The 18223-nt window shown below is 47.1% G+C and overlaps 1 protein-coding gene across 2 annotated transcripts in view; it reads left to right on the top strand.

Moving 5' to 3' along the window:
• The window catches only part of LOC119167773 (uncharacterized), a 933880-nt gene that overhangs the window by 888624 nt on the left and 27033 nt on the right, over positions 1-18223 (top strand). The window lies entirely within an intron of this gene.

The raw sequence follows: 18223 nt of genomic DNA, 5'->3' as shown, positions 1-18223 counted from the left end.
ATAAATGAAATGAAATGAAATAAAATAGGGTTATTATTCAACATATTCATATTGAAATCTCCACCATATACACGTGTAAAATTATCGGACGATACGTAATGAAGAAATTTATCAAAAAAGCTTTCAAAGCTCAAAATATTGCCCCCTGGAGGATGATACACAGCAGCTACTATGTCTGAGTTGTGCCCGAGTGCAAATAAATCGTAGTCCTCGCACGTGACACAAAAATCCGATACTTAATAATACTTCTAGCGACCATCTACGTGAATAGCAATGCCTTCACCACGCCTGTTACGATGGTCAAGGAAAAAGGCCTCATATCCATTAAACTTCTGGCGGCAGCTTGCGCCATCATACCATGTTTCAATCATCTAGATGACTTTGAAGTTGAACTGCAAATAATTGAGAAGGTAGTGTATGACGTCACTTTTAAGCTCTGCAGATCAAGTAGTGAAATGCGACACAGTCGAATGGAATCTTTTTTGAGTACTAAGCAAATGAGGCAATACGAACTCGTGGTATTCCATTTTTCTTGAACAAAACAATGAGCCTTTACGAACTAGAAGTTACCTTAGATAAATACCTTTTATCATGAATCTGAATTACAATTGAAAGCTCGCTCTGCTTCGCGAAACTATTGCCATTGGCTGTCCACACAAATTTCCAGTTGCATTCATATTTTTTTTCTTATTGCCATTCCAAGTAACTGTTATTGATCAATGTCGGGCAAAGGTGCTCATTGATGTATATCGGTGTTGAGATATCTGGTCCCACGTCTTTGTTTGTTAGTCGAGCTTTCCTTGATTTCCTCAGAGTTGCATCAAACTTCGCTCATGATTTGAATTGTACTACGATGTTGGATCACTCAGGGTTTCGCGTAGGCACTCAGTGACAATATTTTATGTCGGCTTCTCTGATTGGCACATTATTGGCACTCCCGCTCATCGACAGGATATGCGGCACACTTTCCTTTTCTTGTCTGGCAACGGCCTAAATTTCTAGATTGACATTGCGAGAATACTGCTCAGCAAGCAGAGGTCGCCTTTTCATGTCAGCACCTCTAGACTTTAAAGCTATGCACTTAGCCCTAAGATGCTCATTTTGAATTTCTTGTTCAACATTTACTGAGACCGCAGTGCTCAGCTTTTGCTTCAGATCCTCAATTGTTTTGTGAGCAAATTCAATGCTGTTAGTTATATTCCGGTGCTCATTTCTTAAGTATTGAATTTCCATTCGAAAATCCCGTTCTTACATGTGTTTACACTTTGCCAGATCTTGTTTGAATTCAGCCCCTAGTTCTTTTTTAAGCTTTACCTGTTCTTTTGACATAGTTCAACAACAACACTGTGCGCTTACGCGTCCGTTATAAAAAAGAAAGTCACAAATTTCACAAGCTTGGCAGGGACAACGAAAAAAAAGCTACAATATTCAATCACAAACCTGCAGCGAAAACGCAGCAAAGATTACGCGTTATCGAAGCGTGTTCATCGCCACAGCCAAGAGAAAGCCATCCGCAGTCGACGTAGCCTTTTATGGATGTCTCCGCTGTCCCGTGATGCTGCAGCACCGCCGGAAGCAGCTGACGGTAGCACCTCCTGGTCGCAGTTTGCCTGAGCCAGCTGATCACGTATGCACGTGCGATGATCTGCGCTGATTCCAGTGCGAAGTACAGCTGTGCAGAAGCAGCGATCTGCAGCAAAAAGGCAGCAAGGATTAGGCCATATCGAAGCGTGATCGTCGCCACAAACGTCGCTGATGGAGAGAAACTCCACGTCACCGCCTACCTTCAGCGCGTGGTATAAGCTCGTCAACTCACCCGTTTGCGCATCAAGAATGAGCCGGTGGCCGACAGCCGCCGTATAAATTTCTGATGAAGCTTCATTGAGTATTAGCCAGGGGATTGTGTCTGGGTATGAATGCCGATACGCCGACGCGGGCTAATTGAAAAACTTCTGCGATGGTACTTCGGACCATAACAGAGTAGTTCGACGTCTCGGCCCACTCGGCGGCGAGGTTGTTTTCGACGGCATTACTACCTCTCAACGGCGCTGTGCTCGACCTGTGGTCCTCCATGTCGTGCGCCTGAAGCCATTGCACGCGTGAACCTGAGGACTGAATTTTGTTTTTGTTGCTGTACTTATTGTTTATTGTCCTTACTATTGCACCTTCGTCTTTTGATAAAGCATCGGCAAGACGCGTTTTTCAGCGGGGAACAATGCCACGTTCCTTTCTACAAGTTTTGTTATCACCCCGTTACACTACGTACAGCTCAAAATATGCTTACGAAGTTTCAGAAGCTTCGAGGCTTGAGTAGATTGTTTTGTTAAGATTACGCCACGGCGGAAACGTCACAGATTATTTGGGAACCTACGTCGCCGATCGCAATTCGCTAGTTTGAACTCAAGCCGCTTCAAGCTTCTGCCACCATTTAAACGATTGCGGAGGTAAACCTGGCACTTCGACTCAGTCGCCGCTTGCTTGGACTACCTGCAGAATTAGGTCACTTGAGGTCGGTGAAATTAACCACCACAACGGCAAGTCAGACGCAAGAGAGCAACGTAGACAAACACACATCCACCCCAAGCGTAAACTGCACAGCACGCACCCCGAAGCCGTTTCATGGTGATGTGTTCGAGGACGTATATGACTGGCTAGACCACTTTAACTGGGTCGCAGCCACCAACGAATAGAATGAAAGAAAGAAGCTTCGCTACGTCTATTTCGCACTTCAAGACTATGCCCGCATTTGGTATGAGAACCATGAGCAGTCTATAACCAACTGGCAAGAATTTCAGCGACAGCTATGCCAGGTATTCAGAAATCCCGAAACGAAACAAAGAGCCGAACAGGTTCTGCCGAACCAGGTTCAGAAGTCAAATAAAAACGTGGCTATGTTTGTCGAAGATATGACGCGCATGTTTACGCGCGCAGACCCAGGGATGTATGAGACAAATACAGTTTCAGAGAGAGATAGAAACTTTTTATTTCAATCATAGAAAAACGTCGGGTGGGGCTCTCAGTCCGGAGCTCCTACGGCCGTTGCTGCGCCCCGCGTCCGCTGGCCACTCGGGCTTTCATCACGCAGCATGGCCTCCGAGTCTTGCAGGGTAGAAATAGGAAAGGAGTTGGAAAAGCGCCCAGCAGGCGGACGCTGTCATCTCAGCATTACGTGAAATAACGTCTGTGCCACTCTACAGCCAGGTAATTTGTCAAGGTAAGAAGTGGGATGGAGGATTTGGAGAAAATAGGGGTTTGGAAATGTGTTCGCCTGCAGTTGACGCACCCCAGTTGCATTTTCTCGCGTGAGCGGAGCGTGTGGTGTGGTTCAGGGTGCCAAATTCATTCTCGTCTATAGTAATAGAGAGTGTCTAGATATCCTAGAAGTTCCATATTTGTGTCCTCCTCATCTAGGTTGGAGTGCTCTTCCTCTGGATCTCGGTTAGTGAGTGCTCGGGAACCTGCATGAGCACTGTCATGACCGGGGAGAGAAGCGTGCCCAGGGGTCCAGACAAGTAGGAACTTGTGTGGCGCGTGGAATGTGGTATTGGAAGTTTGGTGTGTGTGCTGTGAGACAATACTCCGTGTGAAAGCACGACAGGTATCCATTGAGTCTGCAAAGCTTAGAATAAAATCTGCGTGAGGAAGGCTTATGGCAGCGTGGGAAATCGCCAGAGCGACGGCACACTTTTCGTCTTCAGATATGTTCTTTGTAGGTACGCTGATTGAGGCTACTACGTCGTGATCATTGTTCACCACTGCTCCAACTGTAAAACTGCGGAAGTGGTGTCTAGTGGCGGCGCAGTATAAGAGGGTGTTTGTAGGAGACTGATTGATGAGGCGCAATATGTTTTTCACCCTTACCCACCGGCACTGAGCGTTGAGCTCAGGGTGCATATCTCGTAGAAGTGGCCCGACTGTAATTCTTGCTCTAAAATCAGTGCGTAGCTGCTTCCCTGGTGTGCTGTATCCACATCTATTCGGAGGGTACCTAGCCTGACGAGTAGCCACTATCCCACTTGGGTCCTGCGGAGTCTTCGTAGCTGACTATTACGTTGTGCTTCGGCTAGTTCCCTCGGGTTGTTGTGTACACCCATCGCTAGTAGACGGTTGGTGGATGCGTACGTAAGTAGTCCAAGTACTGCCTTGATTACTCTACGGTGGAGCATGTCTAGTCTTCTCTCTTGTGCAAGCGTTAGGGTTTGATAATGGAAGTGGTAGGTGATGCGACTCACTATGCAGACATTAACTATACGTAGAATGTCTTGCTCCTTAATTCCTTGCCTTCGGTTGGTGATGTGGTGGACCATATGTGTGATTTGAGAAACTTGCTGTTCTAATAGTTTCATGATGCGCGTTGCCTTGAGATCAGCTTGTATATAAAGGACAAAGTCGCGGAGTTTCTGTACGCAGGGAATCACATGTTCCTCTAAGATGATGGTGATTTGCGGGCTGTTGTCGGGCTTTCGCTAGGGACGACGAATGAGTAGAAGTTCCGACTTATTTGCAGAGCGCGTTAGACCAGCTGCTCATGCTTGAACTGTATTTACTGCTTCTTAGAAGGCATCTTGTATTTGTCCGTCTGAGCCTTTCGCCACCCATATAGTGACGTCGTCAACGTATAAGCATGTCGTAGACTTGGAATGATGGCGAGTAGAGGCGGTAACTTAGCCATGGCGATGTTGAAGAGTGTCGGGGATAACACCGATCCTTTTGGCGTGTCTTTACCCGCGAGCTCGATGATGTCACTGCGAAAAGAGCCTAATCCTATGGTTGTCGTCCTGTTTGTTAGGAATTCTTTCGCGTAGTCGTAAGCTTGATGACCGCAACGTGTCGACGCAAGATTCTTCAGTAATAGGTCATGCGAGACGTTGTCAAATGCTCCGTGGATGTTCAAGGGAAGCAGAACTCTAGTTTGCGTAGAACTGAGCCTGTCCATTAGTTCCTCTTTTAGTTAGAAAAGTACGTCTTGCGTGGAAAGATGGGCCCGGTACACAAACAGTGAGCCCGCATAAAATCCCTGGGCCTCAAGATATGGTGGCAGTCTTTGGAGGACGACGTGCTCCATCAATTCACCGAGGCAAGATGTCAACGAAACTGGTCGCAGGTTTCCAAGCTCTTGGAGTTTGCAGGACCTAAAAATTAGTGTTGTTTAGGTGTGTCTCCAATCCTGGGGAAACGTTCCGAATTTTCAGTGAGTGTTGTAAAAATTTGTGAGCTGATCTAGATCTTCGTCGCTGAGGTTTCGTATGAGAGAGTATTGGACGTTGTTTTTCCCTCATGCTGTGTTGCGCTTGATATTCAGAAGGGCAGCTTCAAATACGTGCACAGTGATATCGGCATCCAGCATTGTTGACTCTTTATATGGGTAGTTTTCATATTTTGGCTGAGGCCCTGCAGCAATGTACTTTTCTTAAAGCGTCTGTAAGATTATGGTGTCACCCCCTTTCTGCTTGTGAAGAAGTGTTTGGATTGTACTGCTCGTGTAGGACTTGGTACTTTTCAGCTCAACATGTACTCTTAGTATGGCCCACTTGCGTGCGGTGCGTAGCGTTCTATTAAGTGAGTCACAAAAGTTGTGCCCATTGTTCCTCGTGAGCTCTGTGGCATATGGTTCGGCTTGCAACGTGAATTGGCCAATGCGAAGTTTAAGCTCTCGATTGTGTCTCTGCCTACGCCAGCCTTTGATGAGGCTTCTACGTGCTTCCCATAGGTGTAGAAGGTGCCTGTCGACATCTGGAATTGCGGCTGTAGTGTTGATTTTCTTGGTCGCTTTATCAAGGTCAGCTTGCAGGCGCTGTAGCCATTCATTTAAAGGTGTCCCATTGTTGTCAGTCTGAACGCGTTGTTTTCTAATAGTATCCCTAGTAGTGAGACGGAGACAGCAGGATTGGGCGTGTTGGTATAACATGATAAAGAGTGCTTACCAGCGCAAATGACATGGCAGGGGAGGGGACTGGATAAGAGACGAGACTCTTTTCCCCTCCTGCCCTGTCGTTCACGCTGGTAAGCGCTTTTTATTAGTGAGACGAGCCCTCCACTCAAGGGCACGGAGGTTGGAGATGTGCAGTCTAGTGAACATGATGCAATGATCACTATCAACGTTTCATGTATACGTTTCATGGAACTTTTGATGACCAGTTATAATTGCTAAGTCCCCTTAGAAAGGTTAGGTCAGGGCAAGTATCTCTGGTTGCGCTGGTTCCGATTCTGGTTGGCTCTTGCTGATCTGTGAGCAGTGTAAAGCTGTGATTGCAGATGAGGCGTTCTAGCTTGGTACCTTTACGCATGGCCGATAGGTATTCTTATGACGTGTGTTGGGCGTTAAAATCCCCAGCCATTACACTTGTTCCCCTAGCTTGCACGTTTCCGCTGTAAGGTACCCGAAGTCGTCCCTCCTAGATTTAGGGTAGCTGTAGATGTTTAGTATAAACAAGCTCTACTGACTGCGTTTCTGAGGAATAATTTCAACTAGCACATGTGGAATGGATGACGTCATTGTGTGTTCTATAGTTGTCAAGTGTTTGAATACGAGTATTGCGACAAGTGGTGGTGTTAGTTGATCTGGTATATACGGAAGCCCGAGAGGGTAGGTTTGCAGTGCGTCTCCTACAGAGCCACGATATCCGGAGGGTGCGCGAAAATAGCAGTGTACTGTTGCAGGGAGCTCCTCTTTCGTCACAACCCCCTGCAATTCCACTGCCACATGGTGAAGGAGGGACTAGGGGAGCCCATCTTGCTCTTTTTGGTTTGTGTCCTGTGTTAAGAGTGATGGGCGCAAGTAAGGGTGGGGTCGCTTGGTCAGACTTTTGAGGTTTGTAGGTAGTGGCGATGAGTCTTGAGGCACTGTACTAAATGACGCGAAGCTTTCTTGCATGTGCTGCTTTAGCTCTGTTACAAGTGCTTGGGTATGGGCTTTCCACATATCCCTAAGTTCTGTGCGGAAATCATTATTTGCCTGTGTCATCATGCTGGTTGCTTCAGCCTTAAGCGAGTCTCTGTTTTGTGAGGGCATCTTGCAGCTCTTGCTTAGTGCAGTTATGTGCGTTAGCTGTGAGACGTGCGTTGAGGTGGTTCTGTGATGAGAGTGGATGGGAGGAATTAGGTAAAGTAGAAAAAGGCTGGGAGGCCCCGCTGCCCAACTCACCTTAGCCGGAGGCATCCGTCAAGCGGGCGGTGGCTTCTTCGCTGGTGGCGATACTGGTCTCTCCGCACTCGCGCATGTGTTCTTTTAGAGGATCAGTCCCAGGGCGGTGGTACTGGTTTTAGATGCGGTTCCTGCCGTGTTGTTTAAGGATTCTGTGGTAAAAAAACGCTGCCCTGGAGAGTGTGCGTCATGTTTTGACGTAGAAAATCGGTGTGCGGGGCCGATTTAGTATTTCAGGGTGCGCGGGAATTATCATGATGGTGATAGCGGTAAAACTATGAGCTCGGCTATGCGCGTGCTTGTGCGCGTACCACGTGAAAGAGCTCCCGAGCCACGGGGACAGCTCGGCTAACCCCAGAGAGCAGAGAGCAAGGACAAGTTCGGGCAACGCCCCGGCGTTTTGTCGGGGTTCGACATACATCAGCCTGATGTCCAAATGCAAGGCAGATTGTGCAAACTTGTTTGCGAGGTTAGTGAAAGTAGCATCGATATTTTGCGCGGTAGTAGTACACATAACATGAAATTTGAAGTCCTGCAAAAGTTATCAACGCCGTGTTTGTGGATCCCATCATTTGGGCGTGCAAGACTTCGGTGTCGGCTGCATAGATGTTGTCGAGGAGTTCAGTGGGTGAACTGGTATAGCGCATTACGGGGAACAAGAAACGGCCGAGCAGACCGACACAAGAGGACAGAGCGCTAACTTCCAACTGAGCTTTATTATCAAACTGCATCAAATATGTAGACCGGCCCAAGCATACAAAACCACCCTAACGCAACGACAAGATAACACACAACATCGCACCGTCACATATCACAGATTCAGACGATTCATTGGCGGTTATCCTGATTAAGGAAGGCCACTTCATGTTCAGATAAAACCGAAGAAGGGCCGCTAATACACGTGCTGCCAGCTCTTGCTATACAACGCGCTTCTGTAATTTCTCGAGTTAATTGTGACGGGTGCTTTTTTACCACTTCACAATGATCAAACATGGGGGTACATCCACAATCGCGGCAGTGAATTCTAATGTGGTTCTGGATTGCTTTGTGAACATTATAATGGTGCTCTTTTAGCCTTTCATTAAGGCATCGCCCCGTTTGGCCGAAATACCACATACCACATGAGAACGGAATCACGTAAACAACCGCCGCTACACACGGCACAAACCGAGTTTTGTGCTTAGTTGCGCAACCAGTGGTACGTGATTTGAGAGGGCTGACTGCTTTTGCAAAGCCACTGTAACTTATCCGGCGCTGAAAACACCACTTCGACGCTGCATTTCTCTCCTATCTTTTTTAGCCGGGGGGAAATGTCATGCACGTAGGGTAAACTACGGGTCTTTTTCGGTCGTTAGATTCCGGCTGAGCCTCGGAGTTGCAACCTTTCTTTATCAGTTTTAATAGCTTTTCAGCTATAGATGCCAGTAGCTATAGATGCTGGGTACTGCTGGGTTTCAGCTATAGATGCTGGGTACCCAGCATTAAAAAGCCTTTCAGCTTGAGCAGCAAAGCTGCGAAGCATGACATGAAGACACGATTTCCTAAGAGGATTGGTGAGAGAAAGACTTGTGATGCTGCGCTTAACTAACTTGGAATGGGAAGAGTCATAGGGTAAAAGGGGTTTTCCATTTCTAGGTTCAAAACCAGCACACATGGTCAGGTGAAAGAAATAAATTCAAATCTAAAAAGCGTAAGCTATTGTCAACTGGCAACTCATGAGTCAATGAAAGCGGTTTAAAACATTCTTTAAAAGTCATTGCAACACCGTCGGTTAGGTGTTGGCAGGCAGCGTCGCGGCAGTCAATGAAAATTAAAAAGTCGTCTACTTAACGACATATTTTGGTGACAATAATGTGGTCGAGCATGCTCATCAGCAACCGGTCATGATATGCAAGGTATATGTCACTAAGAATCGGGGCGAGGCATGACCCGATGCAGACACCACTGTTCTGTATGTATTTACGATCATTAAAAGATACAAGAGTCGACTTGATGTGAAAGGACAGAAGCTTTAAGATGTTACTGTTATGGACACCCGAGAGATTCTGGAAGGCTACAGCACCAAATGAGTCAATGGCCTTGTCAACACACTGTAACAACTTCTCATGCGGCAAAGAGTAATACAAATCTTTTATATCGACCGAAAGTGCTTTTAAGCCCCTGTCATTATGTTCCAGAAAGTTAACCAAAATGTCCGAATTCCTAATCGAAAAGGGGTCATCGATGGTGAGCAAATTGAGTTTTTCTTGCAGAAATAATGCCACAGTTTCTTGTCATGTTCCTCTCTCAGTCACAATTACCCGCAGAGGGCAATCGACCTTGTGTGTTTTGGCCGTAAAGAACACATCAAGGCTAAGCTTTTTGCCCTTATCTACTGCTCTGGGAAGTTTTTCGAAACCCAAGGTGGCACACAGCTTTTTTGCCTGGGATTTAACTTTGCTGAGGGAAGTGTCATCCTCAGCTCTAAAGACGGAGTGAACAGCTGTGGTCGCTTTCTCAATAAATAAAGAGCTCAGTAAAACGACAGAACCTCCCTCTTTGTCAGAAGGTAACAGAGCCAATGAATTGTCTTTAGAGTGTGCCACGACTTTTTGAAATGGCAGTTTTTTGGTCGAAGGCATTAAACGCAAAACCACATCAATGCCATCGGCAACACACCTGTCCCTTTCACCCTCAGGAATCTGTCGAGCCACTTGCTTGACGTAGGTGAGCAGATCGTACGACGAATTGGCTGGTTCCGTGGCGAACTTCGGTCCGCAGCACAATATGCGTCGAACCGCTTCTGGGAGCACAACACCGCGCAGAGTGTGCACAGGGTTGCTCGTTGCAGTCACATTCATGGGGGTCATGGCACGAAGGTGGAAGAGCATATGCTGCCACAGGTACTCCGCTTTTCGGTCAATTGAAGCAGACAGTTCTCGCCACTTCATTTTCGCCTTGATGATGCCTTCAGCTGCCTGGAGTTTGGGGCGTAAAGCATCCCTTAGAAGCGAGCCTGGCGCTACCACTCGGCGCGAAGAATCTTACAGATTCTCGTTCCGTGACCGGCAGACGGTGTGAAACCTGCTGGGAGCGCTTTAACATCCGGTGGAAGGATCTTGACTCGAATGCAGTACGCAAAAAAACGCGCACGACACACGGCGAGCGCGACAAGGTCACCAATGAAAGATGCATTTGCGGAAGAAGGTAGGAGGGAGACCGATGTAGAAGAAATTAAGTCCACGAGTATTGAAGATTGGGCGAGTTGGTTCGTCGTACTTGAACTGGTATAGCACATTACGAGGAACAAGAAACGGCCGAGCAGACCGACACAAGAGGACAGACCACTAACTTCCAACTGAGATTTATTGTCAAACTGCATCAAATATGTAGACCGGCGCAAGCAGACAAAACCACCCTAACGCACCGACAAGATAACACACAACATCGCACCGTCACATACCACAGATTCATAGGCGGTTATCCTGATTAAGGAAGGCCACTTCATGTTCAGATAAAACCAAAGAAGGGGCGCTAATACACGTGCTGCCAGCTCTTGCTATACAATGCGCTTCTATAATTTCTCGAGTTAATTGTGACGGGTGCTTTTTTACCACTTTATATTGATAAAACATAAGGGTACATCCACAATCGCGGCAGTGAATTCCAATGTGGCCCTGGATTGTTTTGTGAACATTATAATTTTGCTCTTTTAGCCTTTCATTAGGGCATCGCCCCGTTTGGCCGAAATACCACATACCACATGAGAATGGAATTGCGTATACAACCCCCGCTACACCCGGCACAAACCGAGTTTGTGCCGTGTGTAGATGGTGAGTTAGGCCAAGGTTCATGTACAGCATAGAAATAGAGGCGTTACGAATTCGGCACTGGGCCCGACAGCTTAGGGACTGAAAGAGCCGAGATGTCTTCTTTTGCACGCACCCGTCGGCTTCTCTCTCTCTTACGAAGCGCACCGCCGACGAGGTTACGAAGGGCCCCACAAAACTCGCCGCTGCCAAGGACATTGGGCGCGCACAGTGCAAGGGGCTCGAAGCAACGAGAAGCTTCTGTGACACATAGGCCTACTGCTAGCGACGTGCCACAGGGCTTTCTTATAGGCTCCAGGTGGATCCTTTGCGTCACCAACGTCCACGTAAGAAGCGCCGCTGGCCGTGATGTCATAACCCTCCAGTAGGGCCTTCCACTGGGCCCCGTCATGCCCATCAAATCTGGAGCCACTGCGCGTGGTTGCACCCAAGAGCGAGTGACGCCGCCACGTATTGCGTAAGACTCGCCAGACTGGCAGGCGCCGATTGCTTCAACGGGCTCTTGGGCTGAGGGAGCTTGCAGTGCGTTGCGTGATAGACCGGCGCCGCCACTTGATGACGTCGTTGAGTTGATCGCGTCAGGCGGGTTGAACCACTGGCTTTGACACTGATTGCCTTTGCAGAGGCATCGACGTTCGGTGTGGACTCCGAGGCGTAACAGCACCCCCGCTGCCAGACAATGCGCCGGAAAGACGAGCTGCTTCCACGTGGCTCTGATGTCGGGCGCACTCGTTCGCCAAGTCCCTCTAGGTCCACCTCCAGCGCCATGGGGAGAATGTAGCTTCAGACTTAGCTCCGTGAACACATCTCTATCTTGAGGATGCATCCCAGTTCCGCTGGCTTGTCGCCAAAACTTGCCGGCCAGCTTCGCTCGTCTCTTCTGAAGATTTTGGTTTCAGCACTTGTCGATGGTTCTGCAACTTGTCAAGAACGGTTCGACAACAGACAACACACGACACAAGCAAGTTCCCTCGGTTACCCGACAGAACACCAGACAAAGTATTGTACAACATATACCTAGCTACGTGTCTATCGGGATTTCATTTCCTCTAAATCAAGAAGCACATGTGGTAACAAGACTCTTAAAATGAGAACGGAAATTTTTACACGTACAACAACGTAATGCATTAGAATACAACACAACGTTGGCCCCTTGAGGTCACTTTGGATGAGAGCGCTCAGCTAAAGCCGTGATGACGACAAAAGTTTGCCCCAAATTGCCAGCGAGAAACCGAAAGGTGGAGAAGGTACTAACTAAAATGCATGGCTTAATGCGTCGGCATTAGCGTTTAGCTTTCCTTTTTTTGTAGCGAACGTCTATGTTGTGCTGTTGGAGCATCATGCTCCACCTCAGTAATCAGCCACCTTTAGGCGACATGTTATTTAACCAGGTTGGAGGACAGTTGTCCGTTTCGACCACAAAACTCAAACCGGAGGCAAAACAAGCTAGCTTTTGAACGGCCCACACGAGGCAAGCGCATTTCTCTTTTCAGAGGTACTGTATGCCTCTTCCCTGCAGCTGAGTTTTCGACTTGAATACAAAACTGGCCTTTCATTACCAGCACTGTCTTCCTGGCACAATATAGCTCCCATACCGGGATCACTCACGTCGCGTTGAATGACAAATCCCTTAGAGAAATCAGGTGTCATGAGAACGGGCTTCTCTTTTTCTGAGTCCCATACTACTTTAACCGGCTCGGACTTTCGAAGTGCGTCAGTTAGAGGGCTGGCAATGCTGGAGTATTTTTGCAAGTAATGCTGATAGTATCCAGCTAGGCCCAAGAATATCTTATCTGAGATTTTGTGGTTGGTCGTAGATTGTTCGCGTCTGCGACTACCTTAATTTCCGAAAATCTACGCCAGTCGCGCCCCACAACTTGTCCCAAGTACGACACCGTGCCGCACCCTAGGTAACATTTAGTAGGTTTCACGGTAAGACCAGCTCTTTCAGCCTGTTTAGAACGACGCGTAAATGCTCGACATGTTCTTCCCAGTTGTTTGAGAAGATGGGGACATCGTCAAGATACGGAAGAGTGAACTCAGAGAGGGTTTAACGCAGTACATTAGGCCTTAAAATAAAAGGGCGCATTTTTCCATCCAATGCTTAGCTTAAGTGGGTGATACGTTCCGAACGGGGAAACGAATGTGGCTTAGCGGCTAGCCCCTTCCGTAAGCGGGTCTTGCCAATACCTTTGCACGAGGTCTAACGTAGAATTATAGTTAGACTGTGGCACAGTTTCTACCCGCTCCTCAAGCTTTGGTATCGGGTAAATTTGGTCTCTAGTTATGGCGTTCAAACGGTGATAATCGACGTATGGCCTCGGATATTTTCCCGGCACTTGAACCAATATTAGAGGGGATGTGTAGTCACTCTCACCTATCTTGACATCGCCAAGATACGGCAGAGCAAACTCAGAGAGGCCTTTAGGAACGCGGCCCATTAAGCCTGAATAACAAAAGGGCACATTTTTCAATCCAAAGCTCAGCTTAAGCGGACGATACGTTGCGAATGGGGAAACAAATATAGCATAGCGGCTAGCGCGTTTTGTAAGGGAGACTTACCAATACCCCTCGCACGAGGTCTAACGTGTAAATATAGCTACAGTGTGACGCAGTTTCTACCCTCTACTCTAGGTTTGGTATCGGGTAAGTTTAGTCTTGAGCTATAACCTTAAGACGCCGATAATCGACGCATGGTCTCGGATCTTTTCCCGGCACTTGAACCAATATTACAGAGGATGTAAAGTCACCGTTGCCTGGTACTATGACTCCCAACTCCAGTATTTTATGAATATCCTCCTTCATGAACTGCTTGTGCACAGGGGAACCTCGATACGGCTTGCTACGGATTGGCTCCTCACACGTTAGCTTGGTATCTTGTTCAATCACTATCGTGCGTTCGGGACGGTCCGAAAACACGTCTATAAACTTGGAAACAATCCTCTGAGGTCCTCCTTCTGGACTTCACTTAATCTAGGCTTTAGGTTCAACTGCTCCAAGATTACCTCTAATCCCCTTTCGATTACATCACTAGAACTCAAAATTTCTTCTCCCTCTTCCTCGGAAGCATTCAAATGCAGATTAGAGACCATTGACGTTCAACGTATGATTGCATCAAGTTACTGTGGTAAATTTTTTTTGGCCGTCTTTCTAATTTCACTTCATAATTGGTATCAGAAAGCTTAAATAATACTTTGGCAGGCCCTTCCCAATGAACCTCAAGCTTGCTTTTTTTGGACTGCCCCAGCAGCATTACCTGACTACCTACTGCAACGGTGCACTTCTTCGCCGATTGGTCGTAGTACTCCTTCGATAACACTTGTGCAGCCTTCATGTGACTTTCCACAAGACCTATTGTTTTTACAAGCCTCTGAAGGAGGTCTAGAACATACGCAACTACATTAGGGTCCTCATCGAATCCCTCCCAGGACTCGCGTAGCATTCGCAATGGTGTTCTCAAACTCCTGCCATACACAAGCTCTGCGGGGCTAAAACCAGTGCTCTCATGAGGAGCTGATCTCAAAGCAAACATAGCGGGAGGACTGCACGCTTTTTGGTCGCATTTGTGTTCGTAGCAATGAGCTTTCAGTATCCGTTTCAGAATGAAGTGCATACGCCCCACCAGATTAGATTGCGGGTGTTGGATGTAGCTGTGCACTACTTTTATTCCCCATTTATCCAAAAAGGTAGAGGTAAGGCAGCTGGTGAAGGCACAATCATTGTCGCATCGAATTTACAGAAGGAAATCCGACGCGTGCAAGTAGTATAGGTAGCAGTGCATCCGTTACATGAGGGGATTTGAGCTCCTTAAGTGGTATCACTTCCGGAAGTTTTGTGGCTACACAGAGGGCCATCAGGATGTACCGACACCTTGACTTGACACTGGCGATGGCCCAACGATATCAATTACTAGGCGCCGAAAAGGTTCTGTGATAAGTAGCACCAGCCTCATGGGTGACTTCCACTTGTCCATGGATTGCCTCACTCTCTGACAAGTGTCGCATGGGCGTAGAAAGTCTTCAATATCCTTTCACCATTTCGGCCAATAAATTCAAGGGAAACTCTAGCCTTGGTTTTTTTTATGCCGAGATGCTTTGCCCACGCGCTTTCACGTGCCAGTTTCAATAGTTGGCGACGATACTTTTGTGGCACCAAGAGCTGCTCATACTTGCTTTGCACATTTGTGTAGCTCCAATACAGGAGCCCTGTCTTCTTAAAAAAGGAAACATTCTTTTTTTCTCAAGTTTACGCTTTCAATTAGCGCTTTAATCGAAAGGTCCTCACGCTGCTCTCTAATGAGCATTTCTCGATCAACCCTCGACAGCTCACAACAACTTTTCGCTACAGGCGAGAGCGTTGCACCCCTCTCGCTCTGACTCAATGGCGCCATGTCGTCTCCTCCACTGACACAGACCGTGCCAGTCGCTTCGGTGACGGCCTGCTCGAGTGACTGCTCAAGTGACTCACACGGAGAATTTTCTGTCTGAGGTTCCGTCGACTCGCCGCCAAGCTCACACGGATCAGCAGCTTTTGCACTTGGTGCTTCACCACATTGAACAAGATCAAGTTCATATGAAAGCTTCCGCGCTTGCGATCACGTGAGGGCCGTGTACGCTAAGATGGAGAAGAACAATTTACCTTACTCTTTGAGAAGCTGCTCTCAGTTCTTAGAAAAAAGATAAGGAACTGATTGGAAAGTGCGGCAGACACAGCGCTTCGGTGCGAAGCTTACCGAACGGGCCTTCAATGACAACCGTAGCAATTGGTAAGCAAGCACTCTGCTCCTCGGCGAATCGGCTGATCCACGCGCATTCTCATGTAAAGTCAAGCGGAGACACCAAGGAAAAATGGACAAAATCCATAGTTGCTGCTGAGTCTCGAAGTGCTCTCGACACGTTTTCTCTTCCACACTAATTTTTGAAGATACGGCTCTAACAACCGCATGTTCTTTTCCGATTCTCGAATTGTTGCGAAAGCAAAGTTTTGCTTACAGTTTATCGCGATGTCTCTGGTGAGGGAGTGCGTTCTCGGCGGTGTTTGCCGGTGAAGCCGCACTCCAGGCCTCTTAATGCTGTTTCATCAACACGCGGATTTTTTTTAAATCCGGTTGGGAACTGCGCGGTACCGGGATTTGAACCACGGACCTCTTGCATGCGAGGCGGATGCTCTAACCACTACGCCAGAACGCACGCCCTCACCAGAGAAGGATTGGCCACCCTGGTGCAGTATCTGGCCACTACCTCCCACATGCTTACGTCAAATAACTCACGGCCCTCAGTCCCCAGCAGCTGCGAAGCAACTGACCACGGTGGTGGTCAGATCTGCAACGCAGCAGAGGGTGCTAAGAATCTCTGGATCCGGACAGGCCGCCATTGGAACCTGAACTTGGCAACGTTTAACGCTAGAACCTTATCTAGTGAGGGAAGTCTAGCTGTACTATTCGAGGAGCTAGAGGGTGTTAAATGGGATATAATAGGGCTCAGTGAGGTTAGCTATACGGTGCTACAGAATGGGCACGTCCTTTGCTACAGGGGCTTGGCAGACAGAAGAGAACTGGGAGTGGGGTTCCTAATTCACAGAAACATAGCTGGCAACATAGAGGAATACTATAGCATTAATGAAAGGGTGGTAGGTATCGTAATTAAACTGAATAAAAGATACAAGATGAAGGTAGTACAGGCTTACGCGCCTACATCCAGCCATGATGACGCTTCAGTTGAAAGCTTCTATGAAGACGTGCAATCGGCAATGAGTAAGGTAAAAACACAGTATACTATAGTGATGGGCGACTTTAATGCAAAGGTAGGGAAGGAGCAGGCTGGAGACCAGGCAGTAGGAGATTATGGCATCGGCACTAGAAACGCCAGAGGAGAGCTACTAGTAGAATTCGCAAAACGCAATAATTTACGGATTTTGAATACCTTCTACCGAAAACGAGAAAACCGCAAGTGGACATGGAGGAGCCCTAATGGCGAAAATAAGAACGAAGTAGACTTTATAATGAGTGCACACCCTGGAATCGTGCAGGATGTGGAAGTGATTGGCAAGGTACAATGCAGTGACCGTAGAATGGTACGGTCTAGAATTCGCCTAGACTTGAAGAAGGAACGACAGAAACTGACACGCAAGAAGCCTATCAATCAGCTAGCACTGAGAGGGAAAGTACAGGAATTCAGAGTGTCGCTGCAGAACCGGTACTCGGCTCTTAGTGAGGAAACCAACCTTAGCGTAGATACAATGAATGATAATCTGACGAGTATCATTACGGAGTGTGCAGTGAAAGTTGGAGGCAGGGTAGTTGGACAGGACACTGGCAAGCTTTCCCAGGAAACGAAGAACCTAATTAAGAAGCGTCAAATCATGAAAGTGTCAAGTACAACAGACAAAATAGAACTGGCAGAGCTTTCGAAGTTGATTAATAGACGTAAGGTATGCGATGTAAGAAGGTATAACATGGAGAGAATTGAACACGCTCTGAAAAGCGGAGGAAGTGTCAAAGCATTGAAGAGGAAACTTGGGATAGGCAAAAGTGGGATGTATGCACTAAGGGACAAAGAAGGCAAAATAACTACCAATATGGATAGGATAGTTAAATAGCGGAGGAGTTTTACAGAGATCTGTACAGTAGCCGAGACAACCACGACCTTAATACTATAAGAACTAGCAGTAACCCAGATTACACCGCACCAGTAATGATAGAAGTCAGAAAAGCTTTGAAGAGCGTGCAAAAGGGCAAAGCTGCTGGTGAGGATCGGGTAACATCAGATCTGCTGAAAGATGGAGGACAGATTGTGTTAGAAAAACTAGCCACCCTGTTTACGAGGTGTCTCCTGGCGCGAAGAGTACCAGAGTCTTGGAAGAACGCTAACATCATCTTAATACATAAGAAAGGAGATGACAAGGACTTGAAGAATTACAGGCCGATCAGCTTGCTCTCTGTAGTATACAAGCTAATTACAAAGGTAATTGCTAACAGAGTAAAGAAAACATTAGAATTCAATCAACCAAAGGAACAAGCAGGATGTCGAACAGGCTACTCAACAATTGACCACATTCATACTATCAATCAGGTAATAGAGAAATGCTCAGAGTATAACCAACCACTATACATAGCCTTCATTTATTTATTTATTTATTTATTTATTAAAGGTACTTTCAAGGCCCGAAGGCACTACAGAAAGGAGTGGTTTGAACAATCGTAAGTGCAGTTAAAAAGTTAAAAAAAAAAAAAACAGAAAACAGGAAAAAAAAGAAAAATTCTACAGGGCAT

This window comes from Rhipicephalus microplus, chromosome 3 (assembly GCF_043290135.1).
Source record: "Rhipicephalus microplus isolate Deutch F79 chromosome 3, USDA_Rmic, whole genome shotgun sequence".
Lineage (NCBI taxonomy): Eukaryota > Metazoa > Arthropoda > Arachnida > Ixodida > Ixodidae > Rhipicephalus > Rhipicephalus microplus.
Note: the sequence above shows the minus strand (reverse complement) of the source record. Positions and strands in the feature narration are given on the sequence as shown.